Source organism: Schistocerca piceifrons, chromosome 11 (assembly GCF_021461385.2).
Source record: "Schistocerca piceifrons isolate TAMUIC-IGC-003096 chromosome 11, iqSchPice1.1, whole genome shotgun sequence".
NCBI lineage: Eukaryota > Metazoa > Arthropoda > Insecta > Orthoptera > Acrididae > Schistocerca > Schistocerca piceifrons.
Window position 1 is genome coordinate 119519830 of NC_060148.1, and position 13235 is coordinate 119533064.

A 13235-nucleotide genomic window follows, 5' to 3' on the forward strand; every position below is an offset into this window, starting at 1 on the left:
CTTAAGGGAAAACGTCAGAAGTAATAAAACTGTTTCTCGACACGGAAAAATTCATTTCAAAAATGATTTGCTAAACCTGGGCCGCGTACGGCTACAATCTTCAACACGTGCAGTTTTGAAACAAAAGTAATTACATTTACAAGAATAATTGTGTATTAGGAAGTCGAGTGATGTGTTAGAAAGGGGCAAATCACGAGACACCATAAAATTTTTTTAAGTGGTTCGGAAAGTGCCCACGGCAATAACAACAGAAACATGTGCTACTCGTGCATGACACATGCGTTTACATTCTCTTTCTTTCAGCGCAGTACGCTGCAAATACACGTATTCCAAAGAATTTCTTAATGAATTAGTTATAGCTTACATCATTGAACCAGTGTGGTTGGGCTGTTGTCACATGTATTTGATGATACTTCACGTCTCTTGATAACTTCCTAATACATGGAACGCAAAAATGTAACAGCTGTTTCCTGAATTAAGTAGAAAATAACTAAAAACAAAACACTATCCTTAATACGCATGTGACTGTTTTCTCACCCCTCGGGGCGCTAGTATCGCTCTAGCTGTCGAACGGTAAGGGGGGGGGGGGGCGGCCATAAAATCTTGAGCTGTTCCTAAAATATCGATATCCTTTCCAAAATATATCGATTTTCAACGACGTGAAATTCAACGCCGACATATTTATATCGAAACGCCTATATCGAGTGTCGATATTTTGTTTTATATTCTTTTCTCCTATTGAATTTCTATTATTTATTTTATGTTATTATATTTTATTTATTATTATTTGTATGTCTATTATATTCTATTTCACAATTTTCGGTAATATTTGAAGCTTTTTTAAAAAATAATAGTAGAACATAATTTTACTTTCTCTGTGTGAATGAGTCATTTATGTCTCAGTGAATCAAATTTTTGTCGAAGTAATTAAACTTACGATCACCAGAATAATTATGACATCTTATCTACCAAATTTTAGTGTAGATATCACTGCCACAGTAACTCTGTTGTTAGTGTAATTTACACGCTATGGTGTGTGTTTCTGTCCCCACGTTTTTCTTCGCACGTAGTAAAAGTTTGAATACGACCTCCAGCAGAACAGAAGGAAGCCACAGTGTATTGTAACTAGCTTAAGATGCATTTTGCACCTTAGCATATGGCAACGACACAGTTTCCTTATAAATGATAAAGAGTGGCACCACTTCTTCGTAAATGACACACCGTTACACTTTCGGGAAAGAAGTAGACGCTCTTGCGCTGACGCTGGTTTGCAGCAGCGACCTAGAGGCAATGACCTCACAGTTGCCCCGTGAGGCCTGGATATCGGAGGGTGTGGGTTGAGACCCCTATTATCTTCTGCAAGCCCGGCTGTTCGGAATCTAGCTGCTCGGAAACGTAAAACTCTGTATCTCATTAGGTCAAAATCATTGTTTTCAATGAAAGTACCTACTATTCGATTACGCATACCACTTTTCAAATACAAAATACAAATAAATTCCACAAACTCTCACCGCAGTCTGTGCCTGCCAAAAATTACACCTTTTCGACAATACTGTGCGATTACGTCAAAATCGTTGGTGTCAAAGAATGTACGTACTATTCAATTACGCATCCAACTTTTCAAATACTTTGTAAGGCACAGGCTCTTACCTCAGTCTGTGCCTGCCAAAAATTACAACGTTTCGACAGTTTCATGAACAGCACGAAACCTTGGCTGCATGGTCATCTGCGTAATACGTTTCTGAACACTATATAGCATTTGTCACAAAGCGTGAGAACGAGTATTAAACATTCTTCGAAGAAGTATTGTAAATCTTCATTCATTTACATCAACGTCATTACAGAACAAAGTATATACAATTGTTGAGATTAGCGTTACTTCAGATACTATCCGACAAGACGTCAAAATTGGAAATAAATGCGATTCCCAGCTGTCTGTTGCTACTGGTCGGGGATGGCGGATCGCACAGCTGTTGCGGGGCGTCGCCAAGAGATGGCAGAGCGGTAGCCGGTCCATTGCTCACAGCAGTACGTGTAGTAGGAGTAGTACTAACACCTGTATGCAAGAATGACGACCTCTTTCCTAATACTTTGGTTGGCCAATAAGAGGCAGGCCGACGACAAATAAACAGCTCTTCTGTCAAAGTTCAAGCTAATTAAAACGTATTTTGAATTACATAAAAACAGATGGCTATGAAAGATGATTGTTCTTTTAACGCGTACCCTAACCCGAAACAACGTCCATATTATCGCTGGCTCTATGGGAAACAAATACGTTTTGACGATCCTCACATTGAATTCTGACTGTCTTTCTGGCCGTCTCCAAGTGTTTCTGGAATTCAGTTTAGACACTTCTCATAACACAAGGCTTATTTCTGGTATTATCACACTTCCAGCGCATTTGACATTTCTCAATCCTTTCACTAAATTTGTAGAAGCTGTCTGTTCATCTAAAAAATCTTCGACAGTGGGCCACTAAATACACCCTTCGCAAAACGATGTTTCTTTTTTCCATTTGCAATCTACCTCCATTGACAAAGAATCTCTCTCCAGTCATTCTTCAGAGAAGAAAAATAAGCCACATCTAAAGACTGCATAAGACTAGTACCGTTCGGTGGAATGCAAACGAAATTTATGTTGTTTTCCTCACACAGCCCAGTAGTTTTCATTAAGATGTGAGAAGAGGGATTATCTCTGATAATTACTCTCCGTCGTCCTTTCTCTGAGGCAAACAGGAGGAAGTGAGTCCGAAACCAACTGTCAAACACACTCTTTGTTCTAGCCACTCACTCTAATGTGTTCATTTGCACTCCAGGAGGTGAACTGTAAATCCAGTCTGTCCATTTTGGCTTACCTTTATCAATACGATAAGGGGGAAGGAATTCTCGTGCTGCCTTCCCAAACAATATGAGACTGAGGCACAGTTTTGAGGTGTCCTCAGTTTTCTCAGGACGTCGACATGTCCGACGAAACAAGGGCTTTATTTCGCAAGTATGTGATGAAACCCAGTTTCATCAAAACTGAAAACATTTCAAAAGGAACGCCTTCAACCTCGGCTTTGTATTTCTCTAAAAAGACATTGATTCTGCTTAGGACACAGGATCAGCCCCGCACCGCTCTGTGGGACGGTTTAGGAGGGAATTGGAGGCGAGGACAGTGGGGGCTGTTGGATGGTGACGAGGTGTGCGTTCCACATTAGTAATGCGTCGAGAGCTAGTCCTAAACATTTCACTGTCAGAAACAGTGCAACACTGTCGGTTGCAGATGGAGAGTCGGAAACCCGGGCGACGAAGGCGACGGCCGCTCAGCCATGCAGCCTGCAGAGCTGTGTCGCCAGTCGCGGTGCTGCGTGGAGTGCCGGCAGTGTTCAGGGAGCGCCGCGGTTCCGCGCTGTGCGAATTACGGCGCCGTCAGAGCTCTGAGAGTCTGGGACCTGACGCAGCGCCACCTTCAAACGAAGCCTCACAGCGCACGCCTCAGGCAGCTGTGACGTCACACGCAGGGGTCATAACAAACCGAGGTCTTTGAGACTTTGGCAAGTACCACATGGTGTGTTGTGCTTCGGATCGAGTGACTGTTTACATTTTAGATTGTGCTAAATAAATTACGGCGTTTATCAGAATGCCACGGAGGTGTTGCTTGCCAAATTGCAGAGGCAATTACGGCAATGGGCCTAAAGTTTCTGTATTTTATTTTCCATATATCAGTTTCCTAGATTGAAATGGATCTGGGCTGTTCACAGACAAGATTGGATGCCCAGCAAACATTCAGTTGTAAGTATCGTTGTTTTTCTTAACTACTAAATCGTAACACATAACTTTTATTGCGAAATGTATTACGAATGAAAGCAATACACAGTCCCACCCATCTTAACGGTCATTCTCATAACATCTTTATCAATCTACTGTACGCTTCACTTAAGGTATGTGAGCTGCATTTCAACGAAGAAGGTATATTAGGTATGTACCACCCAAGAACTGGCAAGCTGTTAACAGCACCATTGGATCGTCGATGTTTGAGAAAAGGTAAGTTAAACAACGAAATGTTAGGCAGAGGTCTACATTTGTAAATTACAATGTCTTAAGTGGGAAGCTGGTTGTATAGTTGCATCTCATTTGATGTTAAACTTTTCCTTTTCAGATGCAATACCTTCAAAGTTACCGGGATGCCCTTCATATTTGTCCAATACGCCGACATCAGCCTGAGGGACCCCGAAAGTCGCAGGGAGCGACTAGAATACAGTGCCCTTCACATCGCCATTCGAGAAAGCGTATAAACGCAGGAGAAGTTGATAGGAGCGGCTTCTTTCTGTAGTTTAGAACAACTAAAAAGTAAAATAAGTGACTGCGATAAGCATAGTGACTGGATCGTAGATCACAAATTAGACAGTGTGTGCTTATTGTTAATTACCCGCAATCCTTACCCTACAGTCGATTGCTGCTCTGTTATAAACAGTGATTTATTTCTCAGAGTTTTTATTAATGGTGTGGAATTGAAATGTGTTCGAAAGATGAAACTTCCGAAAAGTCTGCAACACACAAGAGGTGTCTCAAGCTCTTAACGAAATTTATTTATTGTGTAATAAAGATGAGATTCCTGTTGATAGTGTTCTGTTGTTCACTGAAGATAATTTGCAGAATTTAGTGGAGAAGTTGCCAGAAAGGGAAATTGAAAATTTTTTTTAAAGTTCCAGGTTTCATTCCTGAAATGTAGAAGTTCATCTCAGTTTAGATATTATACTGACTGGTGCTGTGATCATTACTAAATACTATTAGCTGACGTGGATGTACGTTTGTCAGAAGCACTGCCATTATTTCTATGCCAAATACAAATACACTGTCCAGGCTTTGTAGTAGGCTTTTAACTAGTCCATCATTGAAAAACATGGTGATCAGTTAGTAGTCATATCTCACAGAAAGCTGGAAGTTTAGCCTCACAGGGTAAAGCACTTCTTGCGTCGACTGATGCAATAGATTTGAAATCCTAGCTTGATTACGAAGGTGAACTTTCCTGATACATAAAAGAAGTAATTCTTAACTGAGAAGCAGCTTGCTTTGAGGTGGTTAGGTTAGTGGCAGACAATAATTAAATTTATAGAAAAGCAATATCAAACTTCCACCAGAAGTAAAGATAAAGTACTGTCACCCTGCACAAACTTCTGCAGATCGCCCACTGTACTCTTTTGTGGATACAGTTCATCTCTTAAAGTGTATCTGTAAAAACATGATCTATTGCAATATGGAGATTTTCTCGCTTTAAAAACTCTTTTTCCAAATTCAATTGAAAGGCAAGATGTTAAATTGGTGCTTCGTATCTTAAATAATAAGACAGTTGTAGCTTTGCAGAGACTAGACTCGAAGAAAGGAATTCAAAACTGGAAAAGCACTGCGACATTTATAAAAATAATAAATCTTCGCTGGTGAACTGTGAATGTGAAAACATTATTTAAGGGCCAGAGGCTAATAAATGTTTTGCAGGAACCTGTAACTTCTAATTCCCATGAGATATTTGATTTTTTAAAGAGCTTTGTGTCTTGGTTAGGTTTATGGCATGGGTTGAATGATGCAGGATACTTTATAAAGAGACACACTTTGCTCTAAAACATACAACAGCTTCTTTAACTGATTTCAGTAGTAATTAGCTCTCTGACAAAAACAGGTCCTGTTTGCTCCTTGGAAGAGTAAAGACTGACAGTTTGGAAGAAAGGTTGGGTAAATACTGCCATTTACCTTGGGGAAATTACCACATTTCTCTTAGACAGGTTTTTGAAACTGAGCAAAAACTTAGGGCTTAGAGCACAATGTAAAGTAGTTCGAGATGTGCTTATTAAGATGTCGGACACTTTTGAAACAACTATTGAAATCCAGGAGTTAAAAGATTTATTAAATGTAGCAGTAGATGAGAATGATGTTTAAGGCACAGTACAGGACACTTAGCCATTATTGCCCACATACCAGGATATTGCTCACACCAAGTCCTAAAAAAACTCACTGTGAGTATTGGACTGTGAGTATTTCTCATTTCGGGTGAAGTAAAGCACGATGATCATTTGATAGTGGCATAGGATTGAAGAGGCTTGGTATACCCCAAACAAGATATAGTGGCATGTGTAACTTACATTTACTTTCCTTTCAAAAAATTGTAAAAGAAAATGAAATTTTGTTTCTCCAATTGGCAAATCAAAGGCGTGTGCTTTTGAAGATAGCATCCTGTAATAATATTCCCAGTGATATGTTTAGTGGTTTCCATGTAAAACTAGACATAGTCTTGAATCTATCCGCTGTTCCACACTGCTCTGTTGTGTAAATATCGTATTAAATAATCATACTAAGGGAAGAAATGATGCAACTACGAAGAAGAACATAAATGTTTTTAAAAGAATGAAAAATGTAATTAAGGTGTACTTTAATTTATTATTGACGTGTACAAGAGTGTTTTAGAAATCATATTACGAGGTGAAATAAAAAGTCACTCTTATATTTTTATTTAATTAGATTCCGTTTCCTCCCACCCCTCGCTTTTTGTGTTGTGTTTTTTTCCCATCTGTCTGTAACAGAATTTCTCAATTATGTTAAATAGTTTCCTTACTCATTGATGACATTGCATGAATGAATAGATTCCATAATGTTTGCAGTAATTTGTGTGTATTCGTATAAAACAAAATTTTGGTGGCTAGATTTCAGGTAGTTCGGTAATTTTCCAGCAACAGAAAATGAACATGGTATTCACCTGCTAAATTTTACAGTTAGAGTCCGCTTGTTTTCCGTTAAAAAGGTATTAAGACGCAAATTGCGATTTATGTATCGTCACTCTATGGTGCCATGCTAAAATTACAAATATGCACCTGAAAAAAGTCGAAATGTTGCGAATATGAGATTTGCAGTCATAATACGCATCAGTGAAGGAAATTATGAACATGTTTACTTTACGTTATTTGAAATGACAATTTACATTTATGCAAGACGCATTAAGTAATGGTACATTCACGTATTTGGACAGACCGTTTTGCTGGGTGTGCCAAAGTTCCGATATTTGCTTGACCCCAGCTATGACAACACGACGCCGACTGTGAGGCTTTGATTCCAGGTGGCGTTGCCTGACGACGGCGAGCTCTACGCTGCAAACTGCAAGCAGAGTGACGTCGCTCACGACAAGCGTGAAGCTGCCTACCGTACTGCCATCTTGTGGCACCGGCCTGCAACAGGGGTTAGTTGCGTGGCGCACCGTTCGATGGCAGGACTAGCTGTCGCTGATTTCGTTTTCTTGCGTTTTGCAGGAACGTGTCTGAACCAGCGGAAGTTCTCGCAGTAGCATCAATTACTTACTTTGTTTTATTTACATAGCTGATATATGTGGCAGTGAAGTGTAATCGTTCGGAATGGTGTAGAAGTGTTGTGTGCCTCGTTGCAGAGGAAATTATGAAAATGAGCCACGAGTAGTAAAACTGAAATTACCAACATTAACATCTCCGGCGGTACACCGCAAGGTTACCGCCCTTCGATAGTGCCATTTTCGCGCTAATCGAAGTGCTAGGGGTTACAGGTGCCAGCCAGCCAGCCAGCCAGCCAGCCAAGCAGCAGCAGCAGCAGCAGCAGCAGCAGCAGCAGTTCCCGGTCCCGGCCTGCAGCAGTGGTCCCGCAGCCAGCCAGCCAGCCAGCCAGCCAGCCAGCCAGCCAGCCAGCCCGCCCGCCCTCCGGTGGCAGCAGCAGTCCAGCCAGCAGCAGTCCAGCCAGCAGCAGCAGCAGCAGCAGCAGCAGCCGCCGCCGCCGCCGCCCCGGCCCCGTCCGCGGCAGCAGCGTCCCTGCCTCTCGCCGTCGCCGTCGCCGTCGCCGTCGCCGTCGCCGTCGCCGTCGCCGTCCGTCGTCTCCCAGTGTGTGTCCTGTCCTTTTAGTGCTGTGTTTTTCTTTCTTCTTCTTGTCGTCATGTCCGCCCCCACCACCACCGTCACTACTACCACCACCGCCATCGTGTATACGTCCCCTTCCGCCGCCTCCACCACTATCACTTGGTGTGCCCAGTCCCACCCCCCTCCTTCCATCCCTCCACTCCTCTCTATCCCTTCGCCCTCGCTCTTTGTCGCCCCCTCTCCCGCCTCTTCCTCTCGTTCTGATCCTTTCCCCCCACTCCCCCAGCCTGTCACTGCAGCTCCGGCTAGGGTGGTGGCCCGTCGGGCCACTGCCCATGCCCAGCTCTCCCCGTCGCCATCGCCATCACCGCCACCTCCGTCATCATCGTCACCATCACCATCACATTCGCCTGCACCGTCACAGTCACTATTTCCGGCGCCGACTGCTGCGTCCGTGCCGGGACCTGTCCCTTCCCACCACCTCCCCATCGTTCCCGTCCCTCCTGTCACCACCCGCCCATCTGCCGCTGTCAAACGCCCTAGTGGCGCCTCCACTTCCTCTGCTCCTAAAAAGGCTCCACCCCGCCCCCCATCCCCACCCCAAAATGCCATGGACGTCTCCCCACCAGGCCCCGCTCCCTCCTCCTCCTCCTCCCCACCCGGTCTCTACAAATATCTCCTGTCCCGTCCCGATCCTTCCTTCCTCGAGGCCCGGAATCTCTCCCTCCTCCTCCGCCAACATTTCCCTGGCGCCCCCATCTCTCTCCTTACTCCCAGACGGGATTCTGTTCTTATCTCCTCCCCCAGCCCAACCCTCCATACTGACATCCTCTCCCGCCTCCCCATCACCCGTTTTGGTCCTCACGCCACCCTCACCCCTGCTCCCTCCCCATCTCCTACCCGCCAACCCCAACCCCCGCGTCGCCCGCCGACCCTCACCGCCGTGATCACTCGGCTTAGCCCGTCGATCACGGAGGAGGAGGTGCTGGCGGAGCTGAAGGCCTATCCCACCCTGGAGGTGCGGGCAGTCCGCCGCATTTTCAACGCGACCGGCCCCACCCGCCTTATGCGGGTTTTCTCTGAGGACGCCCCCTCCATTGACCGTCTCCTGAAGGAGGGTGCCCTCCTCTTCAATCAGCGGTTCAAGGTCGACCCCTCCCGTTCCCCCCCTCAATCCCTGCGCTGCCAGAGATGTCTGCGCTACAATGCACATCCAACAGCAGAGTGCCGCGAGGCCCCCACCTGCCCGCATTGTCGGCAAGCGCACTTCCTCCGGCAGTGCCCCAACCTCCAATCCCCTCCCTCCTGTAATACCTGCAGCCTCCCCCACCCCACCTACTCCCAAAAGTGTAAAGCTCGACCCCCTCCCACCACTCCTGAACTCACCGTACCTGTCCGTCCCCTGGACGCCCCCACCCCTCCTGGCAATTCCCTTCGTCCCCCCCCCCCCACTGCTGAGGACATCATCAGGTTCCTCACCATTGTCCTCCAAAACGTCCATCCCTTTCAGCGCCCCCACACCTTACAACAGATCTCCCTCGCCGCCCGTTCCATATTCCACCTTAAAATGTACGCCACCTTTTCCAATAACCAGGCCCATTTCACCTTCTCCCGCCTTGACACCCTCGTATAAGTCCTTATCATGGCGCGACAGCATCGTATCCTTTTCAACAATATCCGCTCCCTTCCCGCCAACAAGAACCTCTTCCTGCACACCCTTGCTACCCACCGTGTGGATGCCTTCCTCCTCAATGAAACCTTCCTCCAACCCCACCACTCCATCCACACCTCCCCCTATCTCCTCCACCGCTCCGATAATCCCCTCCCAGTTGCGCGTGGCGGAGTTGCCATTGGCCACCACCGCCAGATCCCCGTTCGGCTCCAGCCTCTCCTTCCCGACCCCACCGAACACCTGATCCTTAGTCTCTTCTTCCCCGGCCTTACCATTACCTGTGCCACCATCTATGTCCGCCCCAACGCCCCTCTTCCTTTCGACTTCCTCTCCCACATCGACCGTACCTTCTCCTCCTATGTGATCGCTGCCGACCTCAACATCCATAGTCGCTCCGCTGCCCAGTTACGGCGGTGGCATCGGTTCCTCTCCTCCCTTCAAGGCGACCTCATCCCCATCCCCCAGCACACCCGTCCCGAATCCAACTCCACTCCCGATGTTATCCTCTCCTCCCCCAACCTCCTTGGTCGCATTGGGGTGGATGTCCTGGAGCCTATTGGTAGCGACCATCTCCCTGTCCTCCTCACCGTTTCAGACGGCCGTCGCCCCCGCCCCGACCCTCGTCATGACCCTCCCCCTAAGTACATCCATGACTATTCCCGTGCCAACTGGAATGCCTACCGGGATACCCTCTCCACTCAGGTCGATAGCCACCCTCTCGCCTACCGCCGTCCCGATGATGTCACCCATGCCACCTCCTTTCTCCAGCAGACCTTGTCTGAGGCCGTGGATTCCCACGTCCCTACTGTTGCCATCCACCCCCACCGTCCTACCTTACCACCACAGGCCGTCCTCCTCCTCCGTGAATCCCGTCGTCTCTACCGTGCCTTCCTCCGCACGCGTGACCCGGACACCCTACGACGCCACCGGCAACTACAGCGACACATTCGAAATTTGCTCGCGGCCAAGAAACGCCGGGACTGGCGACAGACATGCACCCGTTTAAATGCTACCCTCCCTATAAACTCGTCCAAGTTCTGGACCGCCTTCCGTCGCCTTACCGGAACTAAACCTTCCCCCTACTATCCTCTTCTCCACGATGATCACCCCTTCCCTGACGCCCTTAGTAAGGCCAATCACTTTGTCTCCTACCTATCCGATGTGTTTTCCATCCCTGATGATCCCCAGTTCGATTACTCCCTCTTCCCAGATATCCGCGATCGAACTGACACCTCTGTCCCTCCCCTCGCTCCTGGTTTCCAGTACTTGGACAACATTCCACACACGGACCTTAATGCCCCCATCACCACACAGGATCTCATCAATACACTCCGCACCAAACGCAACACCGCTCCTGGTCACGATCGTGTTACCTACCGTCACCTTCGTGAAGCTCCTGTCTCTTTTCTCTCCACCCTGGCCAGGCTCTACAATGTAGTCCTGTCCACCGGTTACTACCCCGACCTGTGGAAAACCTCCCGTATCCTCATGTTCCTCAAACCTGGCAAACCGCCGTCCGCCGTCTCCTCCTACCGTCCCATCAGCCTTACCTCGGTCTTCAGCAAGGTCCTGGAATCTATCCTCACCCGCCGCGTCCACCAGCATCTCCGCCAGCACCGCCTCCTCCCCGTTACCCAGTGTGGCTTCTCTTCCGACGATCTTCTCCTTCACCTCACTCATCTCCTTTCCGAACAGCTCAATTCCCGTCGCTCTGCAATCTTCCTCTCTCTTGACCTCGAACGCGCATATGACCGCGTATGGCATTCCGGTCTCCTCTTCAAGCTCCAAACCTTCGCCCTTCCCATTAACTACGTTCGTCTGATCGGTCCCTTTCTCTCCCGCCGTCCTTCCCATGTCACCATCCATAATACCGATTCCTACACCTTTTTCCCCTCCGCCGGTGTGCCCCAAGGCTCCGTCCTCTCCCCCCTTCTGTACCTTTTGTACACGGCGGATATGCCGCCGCCGTCACCCCCCGTCCACCTTCTCCAGTTTGCCGATGACACCGCCTTCCTTGCCCTTGCCCCCACCCTGCAACGCTCTCAACGCCTTCTCCAATCCCATCTTGACCGGTTCACCGCTTGGTGCAACCAGTGGTTGCTCAAGGTCAATCCTTCCAAAACCCAGGCGATCATTGTAGGCAAAACCACTCCCTCCTTCCGCCTCCTTGATTTCTATCTCACCGTTTATGGCCAGCCCATTGCTCTCACCCCCACCCTTAAGTACCTTGGCGTCACCCTCGACCGTCGCCTCTCCTGGACTCCCCATCTCCAGACAATCCAAGCCAAGGCACGTTCCCGACTCCGTCTCCTCAAACTCCTTTCCGGCCGGACGTGGGGTCTGGACCCCTCCACCATCCTCCACACCTATAAGTCCCTTATCCGCCCTATCCTCTGTTACGCCCATCCAGCCTGGATCTCTGCCCCCCCTTCCTTTTATAAATCCCTCCAAATCCTTGAACGCCATGCTCTCCGCCTTGCCTACCGCATCCGTCTCCCTTCCCCCACGCGGATCCTGTATGACCTTATCCCCTTCCCCCACCTCCTCCTCTTCCTCGAAAGGATACGAATCCTCTACACCTCCCGTAAACTCGATCCACCTCACCCGCTCGTCTCCCCGGTCCTCTCCCACCCCCGCCCGCTGCCGCGCCTGTACTCCCATGTCCCACCCGGTCTCCATCTCTCCACCCTCCTTACCCTCTCCCAAGGTGGCTTCCGCCAGCTCCCCCTCCCTGATGATGTCCTCCTCCCCTGCATCTACCCCTCCTATCAACTTTGATCCTCCCCCCCCCTCCTGTGTCCTTTCCTTCAGGCACCCTCCCTCCCCCCTTTTCCCTTCCCTTCTCTTTCCTTTCCCCCCTCCCTCCTACCCTCTCCTCCGGGCTTCACTCCCCCTACCTCCCTCCCCCTCTCTCCTTTGCCCATGGCATCTCTGCTCTCCCCTCTCCCATTTCCCCTTCCTCCTCCTCCACCTCCTCTCTTGGCAGGTCCCCGGACTCGTACACGCTGAGTGGACATTCGCGCGCCGGAGATCGTCGCCATCAGTGTCTCGTGAGTGCCGTCGTGTTTCGTGTTCAGTGTTCCCGTCATACTCCATCGTTCACCTGTGCCATCGCCATCTTCAGTGTTAGTGCGTCGTGACAACAGTTGGTAGTGAATTTTCGTCAAGTGTGAACGGCTCCGTGTTTGTCTTTATGTGTCTACTGTTTTATTACCCACCGTTATGTCACATTTGTGTATTCTTTCTGTTCTATCTTTATCTCCTCTACGGCTGAAGAGCGGCGTACCATGCTGCTGACAGCCTGCCTGTTTGTACGGGTTTGAAAATAAAGAAAAAAAAAAAAAAAAAAAAAAAAAAAAAAAAAAAAAAACCAACATTAATGTTTCATGTGAACAAGTGAAATTAATGGGTGTCCAAAAGAGGGGTTACAGATACTCGCCAGATTGTATTACGTTTTGTAGTATTTTATTTTCCATATCACCACACACTTACCAGTATATAAGGAGCACACACTGTCTTGTGCTACCCCATCCTAGTACACTTCATAAGATTTGGCTGCATTTTCAAACACACTCAGCAGGTTAGAAGCTCGATGACAAATACCTGTTGTATACAAAACACAAGTTCCAATCTTTTTGTGTGAAGCAGATCATTTTGCTTCACTAATTAGTCTCTGTTCTTACAAGGGAACCTCCCCGTCGCACCCCCCTCAGATTT